The following is a 21,533-nucleotide window of genomic DNA, read 5'->3' on the forward strand; positions in this document are numbered from 1 at the left end:
TAGGAATTTTTCCACTTGGCAAATTGGCACCAGCCACTTGGTTTTCTCCTACCTCGTAGCAAATCGCCACAACTTTCTTGGTATTGGCGGTTAGGCATTGGTATTCGTATTGTTTTGTAGATGGAAGAGGGGAGGTAGCGCCATCACCTGCCCCGCATATTGAAGGGTAGTCCAATAAAGGATTCCAGGGGGGGGGGGGAGTGGCCCTGTCTGAAGCCTATGGAGGTGAGGGCCTAAGGCACGCCCCCGAGCGGTGACCCCCGGGGGAGTTCCTAGTTGATGTGCATCAGCAGGACTCTCCCTACTGGTGGTTAACCCTTCCTGGACTTCTAGCTGACAGGCTGAAGTCGGATATAGTCGGTTAGGAGCATTGCCTAAGCCAATACCGCTCATCATCTGTAACCAATAAAGTTGTGACCTTATTTAGCTCATTAACCTTAATAATTGTGTCATGTGTCATTATTTCCACTGGGGGGGTGGACTCGCCACGCAAAATGGTGAGCAGGAGCGGCCTGCCCCATTTCGTTGCCTGGGGCTACCATGAACAGCCCTGCACCTGTGCTGCCCCACACTTGCCGCCCCAAACCAAAGCCTTGCTAACCAGGCTTGCACAGCTGCAGTTTCATGTTCCAGCAAGATATCACAAGAGTCCCGTGTGTGATGGCCTGGGATTCAGACTCGGATGCTGAACCTGAGGGATCCCAGCCTGCACAGGATTCCCCGCCTCCAGAACCAGCTGAGCCGGGGCTGGGGCTTGAGCCTGAAGGGTCCTCACCTGTGCTGGATCCTCAGGTGCAGGCACCAGCTGAGTCTGCTCTGGCTCCTGAGGTGATGGAGGACCCATTGCCTGCAGGTGCTCCACTCTCAGCCCCGCCAGAAGAAGCTGAGGTTGCCTCTGGGTCCGGTAACTCTCCAGCCTCTCCTGAGCTGCAGAGGCTCAGGGCAGAGAGGCAGAGGGAACTAAGTTCCCACAGGAGGAGTTCTCGCCTCCAGGCCAGGAGAGGCAAGTCACCAGAGGATCGGAGCTGCCCTATGCCTCGGGGCAGATAAAAGCTGGCCAGCCCCAGTCCCAAGTTGCGGGAGCAACATTGTTGGTTGCCAGTTCCTGCCTGAACCCTGCCCTGCTTTCCTGCCTGAGCTCCTGACCCACCCTGGCTCCCTGCTTGCAAACCTGTTCCTGACTTCACCCAACTCCCTGCCCTGCACCCAGCTTCATCTACTACGGACTGCCTCCACGTTGCACCTTTGACCACGGACCGGACTTGGAGCTCGCCTCTCCAGTAACCCACAGGACCAGCACACCGTGAGATCGTACGGGGCTTCCGTGGGATCTCAGCAGAACTTGGAAGCCACCACAGCTACTTCTCCTCACTTCTCCAGTGGCTGGTGGGTCACCTGATTCTGCCACCTGAGGTGGCTACCTCAGTGATGGACTGGATCTGGTATTAATTTATTAAGATACCACAAGACTTCTTTTTGTGGTACCTTATTTCTCCTGTTCCTTTTTTTGTGGGGAACTGCACCAGGGGCCCCAACCACCTTGCCCATCTCCTGAACACAACCTGCCACCACCGTCCTCATCATCAGTGTCCCTTTCCTGGACTAACAGTGTTTACTATAACGACAGTGGCACAGGAGGTGATCTGGAAATCCTGCAGGGCCTTTTCAACACTGGCTCCCGCCTGGTGGAACGCTCTGCCTCATGAGACCAGGGCCCTGCAGGATCTGATTTCTTTCCGCAGGTCCTGTAAGACAGAGTTGTTCTGCCTGGCCTTTGGCTTGGAGCCAATTTGATTCCCTCCTCCTCTTTCTTTCTTTTTTCTTTTCCTTTCTCCTCCTGCAATGAGGCTACATTTTAATATTTTAATGTTTCAATATTTTAATGTTTTATTTTAATTTTGTTTTTAAGTTGTATTCATTCAACTTGTTTCTATTATTGCTTGTTAGCCGCCCTGAGCCCGGCCTTAGCCGGGGAGGGCGGGGTATAAATTATTATTATTATTATTATTATTATTATTATTATTATTATTATTACGGCTATTTCCCCCTGTGCTTCCTGGTGCTTGGAAAGTGATAGGGGCCATGGGAGATATAGTTGCCCAAGACACCTGCATATGACACAGGTGCCATAGGAACTTGGCAGAAGCTGGTAGTCAACAGCAGAGACTGCAAAGTGCATTCAATGGCGAGCAAATTAAAAAATAATAATATCATGCTTGGGCTGCCCCTGGTATTTAATATATTTTGACACTGATGCTGATTTCCCACCAGTTTTACTGTTGGTATCATTGCAAGAATGGATAATTGGCAATTATATAATCACTTAACGTTATCAATCACACCCGCCGCATCTTTCAGCCAAAAATTCAGTCCCAAAGCAGACTGTGATTAAAAACCAAAACAAGAAAAAAACTCAAAATACAGCACTGCTCCAAGGGAGGCGATTCTCAACTGGAGCCGTAACTGGGCATGTTGTTGACGCTGCCTCTCTGTCTCTGGTGGCTTTATTTCCTGAGCACCTAGCCAGGATTGTAGCCTTACCTGTTTAAACATTTGACCGATCGGCTCCTCCCTTAAAAAGGGCACATATTGCTATGAGACCTGGAAACTGACACCCTGTGTTGTGGGTGGGTATGATTGGTCAGCCACAACACCCGATTGGTGGATCCCTCGTAGCTGGGTGCAATCTGGCCAATGGGACGCAGTAAAAATGGTTTGAGGGACCTATATAAACCCATGCACGTGACCCAGAGCTTCTTCTTTTGGCGCTTGCATGTGGAACACTCGCCCACCTCTCCCTACTTTTAGGGCTTTGCGTTTGACCTTGCTATGCCGTCGTGTGTCGTCTGTCGTTGGGACAGGGGCACAGCAGGAATTTTCCCCACTTGGCTGATTGGCTGTTGCCATTTGGGTTTCGCCTGCCGCATAGCAATTCATCACAACTTGTAAGGTTGCGGATGGGCTCTGATTCAGGTTATAGGGATTGGAGAACACTCTCGCCATCCCTATGTGAAGGGTATTCCATTAAAGGAATCCAGGGACTCAATGGTTTGGTCCACCTCTGAGAGGGGGTTGTGCCCGTGCCTGAGTCCAGGGGGGACATTTGGGTGGCGGAGATAGCCCATTCCTGGCTTTCTGCTTATCCAGGTGTTCACCCCTGGCTGACCTATGCTGGAACCCTGGGTCAGCACTACCTGCATGGCAGGGAGCTAGTCAAACCAGAGCCTATGCAACCAGTCACTTTCTGTAATCAATAAAGTTGTGGCCTAAATTCTGCCAGAAACCAAAATTTGAGTCAAGTGTGAATTTATTTAGGGGGGAGGTTTCTGGGTCTGAACACACAATGTTATCTCGTAAGCATTTCTTTGGTCTCTCTTTTCCATATTATATAATATGACAGTCAGGGTGGCAGGAGGTGCTGAATTGGCCTTGCAGTTCTAAGCAATGGCGTTGGTGGTTAATGATAGACAGAAGCAAATACGCGAAGGGTTGCCCCGATGACCCTGGCTCTGTCGGCTTGTATGCAGAATATAGTTGTGAATTGCTAAGGTTTGTTGCGATTGGCTGGGCTTTATCACATAGAGAGGCTGTGATCAGAAGCTGAGTGAGACTCATAGGAAGAATAGAGAGGACTGTGAGTTTATTCTATTGGCAAATATTTATTTTGGCAAAGCAAATATAATCAGTTGTAGCAGGCTCGGGAAACAAACAAGACTGGCTGCATTTTTGGAGCCGTGTCGTGTCATGAATTCGGAATTCAACCCCCCTCCGCTTTTTAAGAGCAGATGAGAGGATTTGTGGAAATAACTCGGTATATAAAGTATGCAAAAATATAAAGCCCCATTTTTCTCCTGGTGTAATATATGCAATGAAGAATCCCCAGCGTACTCGTATTTAGCCTCAAATAAGCCAAGGTTAATAGCTATAATGGGAAATAATCATCGACAGTGAGGCAGTAATTAGGGACCCTGGAAACAATGTGAGCAAAGGGAATTCCAGCGGGGATGCACAATTTCTTCCTTAAGGAAGAGATGCGCTGTGTTCTTGAGGCTTGAGGGAAGCAATGTTCTTTGCAGGTCCATTTTAGCCCTCTTCAGGCATTACTCAAGTGAAAGAGACAGGGGTGGTGAAAAGAGCAGTGGGGCGCATGTGTTTAGTGTGGGATGGCCTTCATTGGTACAGTCAAATGCAACATTCCTTATTTCCCTAGAGCGGGCACAGGCAAGGGGACATCCAGTCAGTGTTCCTGTTCCACTGATCTGGAGCTTCCTCCCCCTGCATGTGACCTGGGAGATGGGCATGGCCCTGGCTGACTCCACAAAAGAGCCAAGTCACGCAGCCATTTTCTCAGTCTTGATTTCTTACTGCTCTTGCATGCTGCTCTCCTGCCGCCATTTTGTTCTGTTCATGTAATTTTGCTGTCTGCTGGCCCTCAGCCAGCAGCACATGAGCTCAGCCTCCATATGAGATGAACTCACTGTTTATTGTGTAACTGTTAAGTAAAGCCTGCCTTTCAGGGGTCAAATCGTAAACTGAAATGTGAGTACAGTGGAACTTCTACTTATGTATGGCTCTTCTTACATACGATTCCAGTTATGACCTTCAGTAGGTGCTTCGACTTATGAACTTTCCTCTAGATATGAACAGAAGTCTTGCTGGCAGCCTGGAGTTCGCCCGGCCAGCTGTGGAGCAGCGCTGGAGCCTCTGCCACCAGAGAGAGGGCCCCCACCCCACCCCCAAAGCTGTGGAAGAGGCACAGCAGGGCACACTGCAGCCCCAAACCCCACCGAGGAACTAACATGAGGAAGCCCAGAGAATAACCGGGCCTGACAAGAAAAGAAAGTGACCCTGGCCGAAGTGAATCAGCTCTTTACTGACCCTTGCCCCACGCCCAGCTTGTAGCCAGGTAAGCCCGCCCACCCTCAGTGCACCCTCAGAAAAATAAATAAATGTTAATTTTTTTTCATCTACAATGTTGTCTTATTTGTTTTATAGTACAGTACATTGATTATTAGGGACGCAGGTGGCGCTGTGGGTTAAATCCTCAGCGCCTAGGGCTTGCCGATCGAAAGGTCGGCGGTTCGAATCCCTGCGGCTGGGTGCGCTCCCGCTGCTCGGTCCCAGCGCCTGCCAACCTAGCAGTTTGAAAGCACCTCCGGGTGCAAGTAGATAAATAGGGACCGCTTACCAGCGGGAAGGTAAATGGCGTTTCCGTGTGCGGCTCTGGCTCTGGCTCTGGCCAGAGCAGCGATGTCACGCTGGCCACGTGACCCGGAAGTGTCTCCGGACAGCGCTGGCCCCTGGCCTCTTAAGTGAGATGGGCGCACAACCCCAGAGTCTGTCAAGACTGGCCCGTACGGGCAGGGGTACCTTTACCTTTACCTTTACATTGATTATTGCCTTCATTTTATGGATCTATGGTCTCGTTAGATGGTAAAATCTGTGTTAAATTGCTGTTTTAGGGGGTGTTTTCCATCATCTAGAACGGATCAATTCACTTTTCCATTACTTTCTATGGAAAAGTGTGCCTCTACTTACGTACGTTTCTAGTTATGACCGGACCTCCGGAACAGATTATGGTTGTAAGTAGAGGTTCCACTGTAAGCTTTTTGTTACTTTACTCAGAAAGACTCTCCTGCCTTTATTCTTTTAAGAGGGATCAAAAGGGGGACACCAGGAAATAATCTTAACTAAGAGATTCAAACGAATCCTCAAACTAGCTTCCAGCTATATTGAGGGGGTTCTGCTCTGCTACATCGCTTCACTAGCATGAGTGGAGAAAGGATAATACTTATTCAGTATATCCTTTCCTATTATCATTTACACTCCCACATTTAGCTCCACCCCCCAAAGTCACTAAGCTCCGCCCAGTTTCTTATGTTCCCCCACGTGTGGATCAGCCCAGGTGATGAATTGGGGGAGGGGTCCTGCATGAGCAGAGCATGCTCCCCAGCTTAGAGGTTACGCCCTAGTGTGGTGATGGCAGGGATGGGAAGGGGCCTTGTGTGTTTGTCGAGGCACTAACTCACAGGCACTAACTGTCAGCTGTATTATCCCTGTGAGCAATGCCTGAAGGGGGCTTTTGACTTAGCCCTATGGAAGAATTCACTGGGAACATTTGTCTTCGTTGCTGTGACTTATTAGTGGCCACTTTCGCTGATGCTCGTCGTCTATGAGCAGGGAATCTTTCTTGCCTACAGAAGCAGTCAGTCATGTGAGGCCCTACCTGTAGCTCCCAAAAAGAGTGGTGTCTTATGTGAAAGGAGATTAGATTTAAATGAGCTGAAATGTGTATAGTTATAGGTAAAGGTAAAGGGACCCCTGACTGCTAGGTCCAGTCGTGGCCGACTCTAGGGTTGTGGCGCTCATCTCGCTTTATTAGCCAAGGGAGCTTCCAGGTCATGTGGCCAGCATGACTAAGCTGCTTCTGGCGAACTAGATCAGCGCACGGAAGCACCGTTTACCTTCCCGGCGGAGTGGTACCTATTTATCTACTTGCACTTTGACGTGCTTTCGAACTGCTAGGTTAGCAGGAGCAGGGACCGAGCAACGGGAGCTCACCCTGTCACGGGGATTCGAACCGCCGACCTTCTGATTGGCAAGTCCTAGGCTCTGTGGTTTAGACCACAGTGCCACCCGCGTCCCTGTGTATAGTTATACCTGATGTCTCGGGTTAAGAACTTAATTCGTTCCGGAGGTCCGTTCTTTTTTTTTCTTTTAAATAATATTTATTGAAATTTTTAAGGGTTACAAAAAGCAAAAGTAAAAACACCATATTAAACAAAACAAAACAACACATCACAATAAGGAAAAAAGAAGAAAAGGAAAAAAAAACACAACTAATCTTCCCATAACTTATCTTTCATTTGCTTGTTTCCTTGACCTCCTCACACCTCCCTTTTTTGTATTCTAATTCAGTTAACTACCGGAGGTCCGTTCTTAACCTGAAACTGTTCTTAACCTGAAGCACCACTTTAGCTAATGGGGCCTCCTGCTGCCACTGCACCGCCGCTGCACGATTTCTGTTCTCATCCTGAAGCAAAGTTCTTAACCCGAGGTACTATTTCTGGGTTAACAGAGTCTGTAACCTGAAGCATATATAACCTGAAGCGTATGTAACCCGAGGTACCACTGTACATAGATCCATTAAGATATATATAACATAATTTCAAAACCCACCACTTAAAGCAGATTTATTATTCAAATACTTGTGTTCCTCTTCACTCCGTCTTAGGACACTCCCCAGCTCCTTTTTTATTTTTTTTATTTTTCTCCCCCGCTCAGCAATTTATTGTTTCAGAACAATTACCAATGAGACCTTCCTGAACACACAGGCTGCTGGAGCTTGAAATTACATCTCTTCTAGCACTGAGGTGGAAGTTACAGAAATCTCTACACCAACGCAGCTTGTTGCTCTGGAGTGATAGCTCCCCTGGGGCTCTTTTAAAGGGCCAAGTTTATTTTTCTTTCCTTCTTTGCACCGCGAATCTGCAGACAATCTGTGTCGGAGCCAGCTTGTATATTCTCTGCCTCACACCTTAGCCAAGGAATGTACAATTAGTTCAGCTGCAAAGACTTTTGCATGAAACTGGACGTCTCCAGTCTCAGCCACAGAATCTGCCTTGGTCCCGACAGAACTGTTAGAACCCAATGCTAAAATATTATCAAGAATGTATAACTTGCTGTTGAAATGGAATACCCAGGATGAAACGGTTAAATCAGCTATGGTCAAGTGGGCTCAAGATACAGGTCATAACATTATGTTTGCTGACTGGGAACAGTTGTGGACCACAGGTATGAAATTTACGACATGTAATGCCTTAAGAGAGAATATTATGAAAATGATTTATAGGTGGTACATGACCCCAGTCAAGCTTGCAAAAATTTACCACTTGTCTGATAATAAATGTTGGAAATGTAAAGAAACTGAAGGTACATTCTTTCACCTTTGGTGGATGTGCCCAAGGATTAAGGCTTTCTGGGAGATGATCTATAATGAAATAAAAAAGGTATTTAAGTTTACCTTTTTGAAGAAACCAGAGGCCTTTCTCCTGGGCATGGTCGGCCAATTGGTGCCAAAGAAGGACAGAACATTCTTTATGTACGCCACAACAGCAGCAAGAATACTCATCGCAAAGTATTGGAAGACAGAAGATCTACCCACCGTTGAAGAATGGCAGATGAAAGTAATAGACTATATGGGACTGGTAGAAATGACTGGCAGAATCCGAGACCAGGGAAAAGAGACAGCGGAAGAAGAATGGAAGAAATTTAAGGACTACCTTAATAAAAATTGTAAAATTACTGAATGAAAGAACGATGTGGATTTGGAAATTAAGGGGTTTTCAGCTGTAATGATTAGGTATTAAGAAAAGGAAGAGTAAAAAAGTTAATAGAGATAAGGGGAAGGATTTGCTGAATTGAACTAATTAGAGATTGGAATACAGGAAGGGGAGGTACGAGGAGGTCAGGAAAGTAAGGCTTATGAACATAAGGGACTGAAATTATACTTGTTATTGTATGTGGTTTGTATGTTTTGTATGTATTTTTTCTTTTTCTTTTTCCTCTGTTTTTTTTTATTTTAGATAATTTTTTGAAAACTTCAATAAATATTTTTTTTTTTTTAAAAAAAAAAGAATCTGCCTTGGTCCCCAGGTGGGTGACTTTTCTCAGAAGAGGAATACAGAGGTGCAATCACACTGATGCTCCTGAATCTCTCAGTGGCTTCCGATACAGTGGACCACAGGATCCTCCTGGATTGTCACTGGGAACTGGGAACACTGTTTTATGGCAGTTTGTCCTATACAGGGCTGCTTTCAGGTGTCTTCTAAAGGTTGTGTAGTTACTTATCTCCTTGGCTCGGGGGGTCACAGCACTTCAACATTTCTCCAGTGAAAATAGGGGACGTCCTAAGCGGGACATTCTGGGATCAAATCAGAAACCAGGTCGGCTTCTGTAAATCTGGAATTGTCTCTGGAAAACAGGGATACTTGCAGGGTCTGCAGGACACAGCTTGGTCTCCATTACAACTTAATATCTGTATGAAGCCAATGGAAGTTGCCATTAGTAGCATAGCTGTCAACTTTTCCCGTTTCTTGTGAGGAATCCTATTCAGAATAAGGGAATTTCCCTTTTAAAAAGGGAAACGTTGACAGCTATGATTAGTAGTTCTGGGGAACGTTTGCTTCTCTGCCCCCCCCCATGTTTTACCAGTACAGTGGTACCTCAGGTTACATACGCTTCAGGTTACATATGCTTCAGGTTACAGACTCCGCTAACCCAGAAATATTACCTCGGGTTAAGAACTTTGCTTCAGGATGAGAACAGAAATCGGGCTCCAGTGGCGCAGCGGCAGCAGGAGGCCCCATTAGCTAAAGTGGTGCTTCAGGTTAAGAACAGTTTCAGGTTAAGTACGGACTTCCGGAACAAATTAAGTACTTAACCAGAGGTACCGCTGTATATAAAAATTGTTATAAGATCTATGCAATTACATAAACATATCCTTTTAAAAATTACAATCACAGAAGTAGGGTTTGGCCATGTGTGTGTGTGTGTGTGTGTGTGTGTGTGTGTGAAAGGCCAAGATAAAGAGGGACTTCCGGGTTAGCGCCTCTGGCAATGGCAGAATTCCTCTGATTGGGAGGAACTTGCTCCGTGGAATTCAGGGTCTGGCCGCCACGGCGAAGGCGGAGACCCACTAAAAATCGCAGGTGGGAGAAGCCAGTGAACGTGGGATTCAGCTGGCCCATTTTGCGCCTCCCCTACTCGTGGGGAGACCCGGTTTCAGGGATCCGGAGCAATGTGGGGTGAGCGGCACGGTGCTTCGAATTGACTGCTTCTTTCACGGAGTGAAATTGCTGTTGCCAGAGAGCACTGACTTTTTCCTGTGGACAATTTGATTCTAAACAACTACCCGTGAGTAGAACGGAAAATTGGATTTTTAAACGTCTTAATTTGGCACCGAAACGGGGAAGTTTCAAACAGGAAGTCCGCCTTCCCCTTTTGTAAATAGATTGAAGCAAAGAATTTGCAAGCTAAAGTCTTGGAAAGTCCTATGTAAAGGATTAAACTTCCATCGGCTAAAATCATTAAACCCCCTTGGAGGCAGGAGAAGAGGGGAAAATTTTTGGATCACGTAAGCCTGCAGGAGAGAGTGAAGAAAGTTGGATCACCACCGCTCTGAACCTGGAAATGGACTGCTAGTAAGACTGACTTTTTGGGAAAGTTCATTGACTGTGACAGTTAGTTAAATAAGAGAAATATATTGCTTTCATTGTCTCCTTCTGCATTTAAAAAAGGAGTAAAAGTAGCTGAAAATTGAAACTAATTTTACTGCTTGAACTGTGCTTAAAAGGATTGATACAAACAGAAATTGTTTCCCTCTAGAGGGAGCCTTTGAAATTGTTACAAGAGTTGGGCTGGTGGAATCTCCAGCTGCAAGAGAAAACCATGAGATTGACCTTGGATTGCTTGAGAATGTCGACAGAAGAAGCCTTAGTGATTGCACTATGCAAGGTAAGTGAGTCATTGGAACAGCTCCACAAGAAGACGGATGTGATGAATATTAAAATTGATATTTTGGGACAAAAAGTGACTGATTTGGGACAAAAAGTGAACATCTACACAGAAACTATTCAGGAACCAATACAGGAATCTACTTTGACATGCCAAATGGTGGAGAAAGCGAGGGGGAAAGTTGTGGTTGTTGAACCTAAAGTAATACAAGTGGAGAGGGAGAGAGCCCCAGCCTTACAGAGGCAATTTGATGATTACAAGTTGTTGCCCTCTATGATTGAATTCAGAGAAAGTCAGATTGGAACCCTGCTTGGACTGGAGAAGGAAAGTTGGATAGATCACCTCATGCAGGGATTTACTGACCTTTGGGATCTGGACCTGGGTCAGGAGGAAATTGGAGTTGTGGGGACCTGCAGATTTGGAGGGACTTTGAAACACGTCCTGAAATATCTTTTGGATTTTAGTTTTAACCACGGAGATGTGGATGACATGTCGAGAAGGAATAAGAACATTGTTAGGTTGGAGCTCCCCCGAGACCTACTCTTCAGCATCAAAGAAAGGAAATTAAGAACAAGATCAGCAGAAGACAAAGTAAAGTGTATGTATAAATACGAAGAAGATTTGCAGAAGGGACCTGGAAAAGAGTTTAGAGCCTCGGACAGAAGATCACCAGGTTGATGGACTATATGGAATTGACGGAAATCACTGGCAGAATCCGAGACCAGGGAGAAGAGACGGTGGAAGAAGATTGGAAAAAGTTTAAAGTTTATTTATAGAAATAGGGTAAAATTAATGAGTGTTAGAAAAATGTTGAAATGAAATTATATGGCCTTAGTAGCAGTGTTATAAGGAGTTAAGCATAAATAAGTATTATAGTATTAATGGAAATAAGGTTAAAATAAGGTAAGATATTTATATGACAGAAAATAGTGAAAGATGGAAAGGAATTGCTGAAACAATTAATAGAAGTGGAATACAAAAAGGGAGGTGAGAGGAAGTCGATGAAACAAGGGAATGAAAGATAAGGCATTGAAATGGTATGATGTATGTTTTTAAATTGTTTTTGTTCTGTTTTGTTTAGTTTAATGCGTTAATGTTGTGTGGTGTATTGTTTATATATTGTATTGTATTGCATTGTTTTTTCTTTCTTTTGTTTTTTTCTTCTTTTTTCTCCTTTTCTTTTTCTTCTTGTTTGTAAGGTTTAAAAGTAATAAATATTTTTTTTAAAAAAAAAGGCCAGGATAAAGAGGTGTGTCTGCTTAATGTAACAAAATATATTAAAATAAAAAACCATTATCTTCACTCAGAACATCAATATATCAATACTCATATTATCAATATTTGCACCAGCATGGCAAGAGTGTTGGGTGTGTTATCATTGTGTGCATGCATATGGGATGGGGGTGGAGATGCAATGAACTAAAAAAACAGAAAGTGTCATCGGGACAAATTTGTGAGCAGGACGACCAGACGTTCCAAAAAGACTAGAAGAAATTTATAATTTACCTTGAGAAACACTGTTTACATATAAGAACACTGGCAGGTTTGAGATAAACCTTACAACGTATAATTGATGGAGCATTCTATATGAGATTATAGAAAGAGCTATGTATAGATGGGTGGTGCTGTGGGTAAAACCACAGTGCCTAGGACTTGCCAATCGTATGGTCGGCGGTTCGAATCCCCGCGGCGGGGTGAGCTCCCTTCTTTCGGTCCCAGCTCCTGCCCACCTAGCAATTCGAAAGCACCCTTAAAGTGCGAGTAGATAAATAGGGACCGCTTTATAGCGGGAAGGTAAACGGCGTTTCTGTGTGCTGTGCTGGTGCTGGCTCGCCAGAGCAGCGATGTCACGCTGGCCACGTGACCCGGAAGTGTCTGCGGATGGCACCGGCTCCCGGCCTATAGAGTGAGATGAGCGCAAAACCCTAGAGTCTGTTAAGACTGGCCCGTACGGGCAGGGGTACCTTTACCTTTACCTTTATGTATAGATATGAACAGTATGCTGATAGAAATCAATGTGTAAATATTATAGTGTGGAAACAAGAAAACCAGAAGAAGGGTAGAGGGAAGTGGTAATCCTGAGAGTTTTAGGTTACTAATATTGTAAGAATGTATAAATATATAATATGAAAATCAATAAGAACAATAGCAAAAAAAGAAATAAACAGAAAGTGAAAGTGAAAACAAGCTGCCCCTGCTCTAATTCCAAAACTAATTTTAGAAATTTTCCTAGTTAAGGTGGAGTTTAGGAGGAATGGAACACAAGATGGAGCCAAAATAAAGGAATCAGCAGAAGGCAATCCACTGATCTCCATATAAATATTATAAATGATTTTTTAAAAGCCAACAAATGGCCATAAGGTTCTTTTAGGAACACAAACAAAAAAATTATGATCATTACTCAAGGCTTCTGTAACTCGTTAGAGCACTGGACAGCTGGCCTAACAGAATCTGAAAATTATGCATTTAGTGCAATCCATCTTTCTCCCATCCATTTTGCAGCCACGATACCAGAAATTTATTGTTGCTTTTGCTTCCTCACGTTTTCTCTAATTAATCTTTATGCATGGCTGACACTTCTGGAGACAGGACATTTGCTGCATAACCCCCCCACACACTCTTCTTCTTTTTTTAAAGACAGCCGACTTTATAAATAAAATACAGCACAATCTATTAACACTACTAGCCATAATTCAGGCACAACACATTATCATTTTGAGACTCTTTTTTTTTACTTTCTGTTGGCAGTAAGTCAATAGAATCTGAGTCAAAGCGGCCTTGCTCAACGCTTATTGATCTGTCTGCTTGCTCACTGTTTACAATAAAATGTTCATTGTCAGGACTGGTTCTGATGCTATAATATTATCCTACAAGAAACAGGACATACAGCTTCAAAGTGCCAACCAGCCACCAGGACTGCTGATACCAAGATCCTATAAAACATCCATAGATGATGATAACTTACATTTTGGGTTTTACATCATCCTGACACCATGACCTGTTTGAGTGGTTTGCATATGTATCAGGGATAGATTTTTATGGCCTTTTTCAAAATAAATAATGGTCATCCCTAGGCGAATGGGTGTTTTAAACGTCATTAGATTCTATTAGGGGTGTGCTTGGTCCCCAAGATTCACCTTGTATCTGTGATGTAGAAAGTCAAGCATAAGAACACAAGAAGAGCCTTTGTTGGATCAAGCCAGCATCCTGTTGCGTGTTTAAACCTCCCTCTTAAGTAAATTCAGACAAGATGGACTCAAATTATGGTTTGGTTTTTGGCAGAATTTAGGCCACAACTTTATTGATTAGAGAAAAGTGAGTGGTTGCATAGGCTCTGGTTCGACTAGCTCCCTGCACCCTTGCAGGTAGGTCAGCCATGGGTGAACACCTGAGGAAGGTGAAAAGCCTGGGAGCAGATTCTGTTCACTCCCCAGATACTCCCCTGGACTCAGGCACAAGCACAACCCCCTCTCGGGGGTTGACCAAACCAAGTTGAGTCCCTGGATTCCTTTAACGGAATACCCTTCACATAGGGATGGCGAGAGCGTTCTCCCATCTCTATCACCTGAACCAGAGCCTATCCACAACCTTACAAGTTGTGATGATTCGCTACACAGCAGAAGAAACCCAAATGGCACCAGCCAATCAGCCAAGTGGAGAAATTCCTGCTGTGCCGCTGTCCCAACGACAGACAACACACGACGGCATAGCAAGGTCAAGCGCACGGCCCTAAATATAGGGAGATGTGGGCAGGTGTTCCGATGCATGCACCAAGAGGGAGCTCTGGGTCACGTGTATAGGTGTATATAGGTCCCTTGATCCATTTAGCCTGCGTCTCATTGGCCTGATTGAACCCTGCATCAAGGGACCTACCTATCAGGTGTTGTGGCTATCCAATCGTACCCACCCACAACACAGGGTTAGGTTGCCAGGTCTCACCGCAACACATACCCTCTTTAAGGGAGGACCCGATTTCTCACAGCGGCCAACGAGACGCCAATAGGAAGCCCTAAAATGGAGCTCAGTGCAACAGCATTTTCCCTTTCTGTGGTTTCCCTCTGCTGGTATTCAGAATCGACAACCTCCAACAAAGAGATAGAGGCAGACGGGCCTCTGTGAGGAGCGGTGAAACTCAACCACAGCGACCAAGAACTGTGGAAGCAACTCTTACTCATTCAACAGCAAATAACTGCATTTGTATTTGGTTCTCCTTGACACATTGCCGTGACCAGACCAGTGGCGGAGCTGCATGCTCTGGCACTGGGAGAGGAGAACAGGTGGGGGCGTGGCTGGTGCACATCCCAGGGAGCATGGCGTGCATCCCGGAGGCATGGCACGCCGTCCTCAGGGGCGTGGGCTGCATCCTGGGGGCATGGCGCACTGCCTGGGGGCATGGGGCCCGGAGCAGTTGGGTGCGCGGCGTGCTCCCAGGGGGTGGCCGCAATGGTACCCCCTTCCCCAATGGTGCCAGGGCTGGTGGGCTCCCCTGCCCCGCCCCCCATTCCTCCACCAGTGGACCAGTCTCCAGAGTCATGGCCATTCTGCCCTTCTTTGCCCTGCTTCTAGAAAACAGTTCATTGCAGTAGCAGAAGGTAGTCCTTAATTTTGGAGTAAACAAATCCTGTGTCCAGTCAGGCTTCCCTGCGTGGGCTCTGCTGGGGAGCTGACCTGGCAGGTGAGCAGAGTAGCAGCGGTCCTGCGTCCGTGTGAGATGAGGGATAAATCAAGTCCAAAGACAGTTTGGTTCTTATGTCTAGAAGCGTTTATTTACAAAGCAGTAAATCCATCAGAAACCTCTGACATTCTCTGTGCTCCCAAAAGCACACACACGCAGCCTCCGAGCCGAGCTGTGTCTCAGGCAGAATCGAAAGCAAGTCTGAACAGTGACACAGACAGTGACACACTTCTCTGCGTCAAGCTCCTCCCAGATACAGTTCCAAACTCCACACTTAAGATAGCAGAATCACAAGCCAGTTACAGCTTTACGTTTCAGTTGCTCTTAGAAATGTATCAGGTGCCCAGGCCATTGCTTTGAGACTGAGGAGGTATGTTCCATTCACCAGGTCCCAGTCAGTCATGAGCTCGCCACTGTATTTTGAAGCAACTGAGGGTATTGTACACATTAGTGGCTTACCATGCAATGGCTTGCCCACACTTCTGCTTGACCCATGCCTAGGAAGCACAGGTCCAAACAGTTTCCCAATTGTCCCACGCTTTCCAGGGGGTTTGCGTTTGTTCTGCTGTTTTCCCTTGGAAAAAACCTGGAGTGGCATAGCGTGGGTTGCCAGTGACTAGGGCATAGCTGTCAACTTTTCGCTTTTTTTTAACGGAAATTCCATTATTCCGAATAGGATTCCTCGCAAGAAAAGGGAAAAGTTGACAGCTATGGACTAGGGCAGTGTGGAAAACTGGGGTGGAAGGGAGGAAAACAGATGGGATACGTCTGTGCATTCAATGGCCTAATGGCATCAGCGTCGCCGAGGAGACTGCAGTTACAGACACAAGTAAAGAAGAGTTGTTCCATTATCTGGTGAGGTCACTTCCTGGTTTGCATGGAGAAGCCGTTTTCAATGGAGCCCAGTGACAAGAGCTCACAGCATCTTTCTAATTGCAAAGTCTTTGATCAGATCCTCAAAACTAATCTTACGTTATACATCTGCTTCTATACTTAGTAGAGATAAGGCATCCAGCCTGCCTTGTTGCATAGTTGTTCAGCTGGGATTTTTAATATACTTCAGCTGAGAAAATGAATGCTCAGTTGAACAATTTGTTATGATTGATGCTAAAAATTTGGCAATGGGCAATTTCTGTGGTGCCCCTACTCCCCCCGATGCCCTAAGCCTATGCATATTTGGCTTAATGCTTACTCCATCGCTGGCACTGAACACTATGGAATATAAACACTTTCTTGAACACATTTGCTTGCAAGTAATTCCTCTTTATTTCCACGAAACTTAAGTAAACTTGCTTGAAAACTGTGATTGGTGTGTATTGTGCCCCACTGGAACATAAGGCTCTTGTGAAGGCAATGCTCCAACAATTTACTCCAAATGTCAAAGGAAATAATTGCCTCTCTGATTCTTAACCCAAAGGTAAAGAAGGCTGATCGCCGAAAAATTGATGCTTTTGAATTATGGTGCTGAGGAGACTCTTGAGAGTCCCATGGACTGGAAGAAGATCAAACCTCTCCATTCTGAAGGAAATCAGCCCTGAGTGCTCACTGGAAGGACAGATCCTGAAGCTGAGGCTCCAATACTTTGGCCACCTCATGAGAAGAGAAGACTCCCTGGAAAAGACCCTGATGTTGGGAAAGATGGAGGGCACAAGGAGAAGGGGACGACAGAGGATGAGATGGTGGGACAGTATTCTCAAAGCTACCAGCATGAGTTTGACCAAACTGCAGGAGGCAGTGGAAGACAGGAGGGCCTGGCGTGCTCTGGTCCATGGGGTCACAAAGAGTCGGACACGACTAAATGAATAAACAACAACAACAAGCTCCGCTCATCTCAAAAATGTTTCCATGCCTTGGGAATATCAAAGAAGAGAGTTCTGGAAATTCCCAAAAATGTTAGCTGGAGTCCCAAGCAACCAAGAATAAGGATTAGTTAACTTGCAAAAACAGCAGAAAACAGGGGTCCCCTCTGTACTGTTTTGACATCTTGCTTTGTTGGCTCAGGCACTAATCACAAATGGCCAATTAAAAGCCAAGCACGCAGATGAAAAAATATCAAGCTCCTTTGCTTCTTAATGATGCTCCCTATCCCACCATCTTATGGCTGAAAACAGGAGCAAGGTTACTGTTAAGGGTCATTTGGTTCTCTAAATTCTGACTTTCATGGCACAGCAGGGACTGTTTGGAGAAGGAAATCAATTGATAAATTATTAGCTTCTAAATGCTGGAGGAGCAAAAAAGGGGGGGAGAGACCAGGCTGAAAGAGCAGTACTGTATTTTTCGTCTCATTTCCTAACCTCATGCCCAAACAGTTCCTTTGGCTAATCGCATGATCGCTCATTTCAATCAGACTCAAGCAAAGATTGACAGGTTGAAGCCCATGAGAATGTTCAACAGAAGATGGGGCGGGGGGCAGGGAGGTGGCGACAAACCCTAAAAACCGAAGATGGAAGTTCAATACATATTTAATACCTCTCTGGGTGGTCTAATCCTTCACATGATGAGGGAAAGCAGGGACATGCGCAGTAGCTCCATGCACAACCTTCAGCCAAGCTGGGGCCAAATCAATTGCTCTGATTTTCTTTGGACCACATCAGTGAAGCCGCTGGTCCGCCCAGGACCTCCAGACACACTACCCAGACTTGCGCCCCAGGAAAGTCACTTCACTGCTACTAACGCAGAGGTTTGACTTCACCCCCGGAAGTACACTCCATTGTCTCTTGAGATGGACAGATACCAGCAACAAAGGACCTCAGAAAAAATGGAGGTGGAATCTCCAACCAAAATAGTTTTTTTTTAAAAAAAAATGTTCTTACACGGCAATCCATGTCCCAACCAGGCAGCAGTAAGGCTTAACAGAGCCTGGGGGCCACCACTGAACGCAGTCCTGCAGCTCACAACAGCCAGGGAAGAAACTGGGTGGGGGGCAGAGAAATCGCTACACCAGCCTGGAGATACTACAGGTGACTGGGAGCAGCCTCTGAGACCATATAACAGCAGTCCTGAAAGACCTACATTGGCTCCCAATACATTTCTGAGCACAATTCAAAGTGTTGGTGCTGACCTTTAAAGCCCTGAACAGCCTCGGTCCAGTATATCTGAAGGAGCGTCTCCACCCCCATCGTTCAACCCCTTCTGGCGCTTCCCTCACTGCGAGAAGTGAAGTTACAGGAAACTAGGCAGAGGGCCTTCTCGGTAGTGGCGCCCACCCTGTGGAACGCCCTCCCATCAGATGTCAAGGAAATAAACAACTATCTGACCTTTAGAAGACCTCTGAAGGCATTGGGAAATTTTAAATGTTTGATGTTGGGAGCCGCCCAAAGTGGCTGGGGAAACCCAGCCAGGTGGGCGGGATATAAATAATAAATTTATTATTATTATTATTATTAGGCCTGGATGAGGGGCTGGGATTCAGCACATCTCGGGCCAGTTCATCCTCTCCCCTCCCTGCAATAGCACCCTTTGGGACTTCCCATGCAATGCATTTCTGCCTGCAGATTTGTCAGGTGAGACAGGGAGCGCCATGCTGGCAGATTGATGCTGGTGTCACGATGCAACCATGGCCTTCAACAGCCAGGTGATCCAAATTGGGACTCTCTTTTTTTATGGTCCTGAGCTCTCGTGGGAGCTAGCTGATTTGCGCCAGAGCACTGGGCCAAAAAACAGGGCATTCTGGGATCCAATCAGAAGCCAGGATGTAATTCCAGGATGTCCTGCTTAAATTGGGGTGGTTGAGTGGTACTGGTGCAACTGGAGGCTGGTGCAGGCCAGCAGAATTGGGCAAAGAGCTACCCAACCCTATCCAATAGACACCCTGACCTGCAGTCTAATTTATCTCTTATATCAAAGCTCTTTTAAAAAAATAAAGCAGAATAATGCACATGAACAATTTCACTCCTGCAAGAAGGTTGGGGGTGGGGGAACCCCACCTAAAAATAGTTGCAATTAAAATTTAAAAGCAACAGTCTGCTGGGTTATTTTAAAATGCACAATGGCACAATTTAAGCCCCCTCCCAAGTCAATTTCTTTTAAACAAAGCAGCAAACTGGGATTTATATTTTCCCTGCAATATTCCAGATACGGCAAGAATAAAGGGTTCTGACAGGCGGTGTTCCATTGCATAAAGCATATCAGAGAGCACAGAATCTCAGCATCCAGTGTGGCATTTGGTCGAGGCAGATTCCCTAAACATCCCTAATTTGGACTTTTGTGGGTTTCCATTAAATAGCGCTGCCCACCCTAAGCTAATATTAAGGTCCCCGCAGATGGCAAACTTCCCATCTTTACACTTTCAATGATTCTTATCGCTCCAAGGCAGGAGAGTTTTGTTAATAACTGTAAATCGTTTTAAGAGCTGCTCGAGAAGAGTTTGTGCTGTGATTGACAAGGTAATAAATGTGTTAATGAAGGAAAACTGGCAAGGCCAGAGAATTTACTCGTAGGAAAAACAATCCCGCTCTCCCATTTTGTAGATTTCTTCCAAAGTGCTTGAGAATGTTTTCTCTTAGAAAGGACTTCTATCATTTAAGAAATGTTCCTTTTATGATGTTTCCAGATAGGAATTTGGTTATGTATAAATGGAAAGTGATTTGGGTACACACTCCGAAGTTTGTTTGACAACTAATAGTGTGAGCCCGGAACGGAAAAACTGTGTTGCTGGATCTGGCCCCTGATACATCTAGCCCAGCAGTAGACAGTCAGTTATCACAGGATGCTCACAAACAGGACCTGTTTATTCAGAATTCCTCCTGATTTCCTTGCACAAAGCTTATGCAGAGGTTAGACTACACCCAGTCTTTATTGAGCTTTGCTACTGATGGTGATGAGGGACGCGGGTGGTGCTGTGGGTTAAACCACAGAGCCTAGGATTTGCCAATCAGAAGGTCGGCGGTTCAAATCCCCGCAACAGGGTGAGCTCCCGTTGCTCAGTCCCTGCTCCTGCCAACCTAGCAGTTCGAAAGCACCTCAAAGTGCAAGTAGATAAGTAGGTACCGCTCTGGCGGGAAGGTAAACGGTGTTTCCGTGCGCTGCTCTGGTTCGCCAGAAGCGGCTTAGTCATGCTGGCCACATGACCCAGAAGCTGACTGTGGACAAGCACCAGCTCCCTCGGCCTATAGAGCAAGATGAGCACCGCAACCCCAGAGTCGGTCACGACTGGACCTAATGATCAGGGGTCCCTTTACCTTTACTTTACTTACTGATGGTGACAGCAGTCACAAAATTAAAAGACGCTTGCTTCTTGGGAGAAAAGCAATGACAAACCTAGACAGCATCTTAAAAAGCAGAGACATCACCTTGCCAACAAAGGCCCGTATAGTTAAAGCTATGGTTTTCCCAGTAGTGTTGTATGGAAATGAGAACTGGACCATAAAGAAGGCTGATCGCCAAAGAATTGATGCCTTTGAATTATGGTGCTGGAGGAGACTCTTGAGAGCCCCAAGGCCTGCAAGAAGATCAAACCTATCCCTTCTGAAGGGAATCAGCCCTGAGTGCTCACTGGAAGGACAGATCCTGAAGCTGAGGCTCCAATACTTTGGCCACCTCATGAGAAGAGAAGACTCCCTGGAAAAGACCCTGATGTTGGGAAAGATGGAGGGCACAAGGAGAAGGGGACGATAGAGGACGAGATGGTTGGATAGTGTTCTCGAAGCTACCAGCATGAGTTTGACCAAACTGTGGGAGGCAGTGGAAGACAGGAGTGCTTGGCATGCTCTGGTCCATGGGGTCACAAAGAGTCGGACACAACTAAACAACAACAACTGATTTGTTTCCAGGGAGGTTATACGACAATGAGCGTCCATCTGCTGTGATTGTACATCTACCCATTAACCATTCGCTCATCCTGAACTTTTCAGTGTGTTTCCCCATCACTTTCCTAACTGCAAAAATTCTGGTTTTTGTTTTTTTAAAGGTGGTTTGTTAACGTAAGCAAGCTGCTATATCTGAGTTCCAATCACACAGCCGTTACTTCCATCTGCAACGCAAGGGGAAAGAATACTGTGCTGCCTTAATAAGGATTCCCTTAAGGATTGCTAAGATAGTGAGATAATAGCAACAACAGAGTGCTGTGTAAATGCTAAATATGATTATTCATCATTACTACTTGTGCTGAACTCAGTTTGTGTTTCCAACTCCTGTCCCAAAGGAAGCACATGAATTTACAGCTTTAGTCCTTGAGGGCTTCCCTTTACTCGCCTGTGGCTGGAGTCAACACCACCACCAAAAATTAAAAATTGAAGAGGGCTGTAAATAAGATAATGAGCTATTCTTCCATTTGAAAAGGATATCTAGAGTCCTAGTGATTTCCTGGATGGATGGCCAGCAAAGGAATTGTGTATGGGGACAT

General features: G+C 45.7%; 1 protein-coding gene across 1 annotated transcript in view; it reads right to left on the reverse strand.

Annotated features, from left to right (window-relative positions):
* LOC307200846 (uncharacterized protein) overlaps positions 1-21,533 on the reverse strand; it is a 238,548-nt gene that overhangs the window by 149,922 nt on the left and 67,093 nt on the right. The window lies entirely within an intron of this gene.

This window comes from Podarcis cretensis, assembly GCF_951804945.1.
Source record: "Podarcis cretensis genome assembly, chromosome: 13".
In the NCBI taxonomy this organism is placed as follows: Eukaryota; Metazoa; Chordata; class Lepidosauria; order Squamata; family Lacertidae; genus Podarcis; species Podarcis cretensis.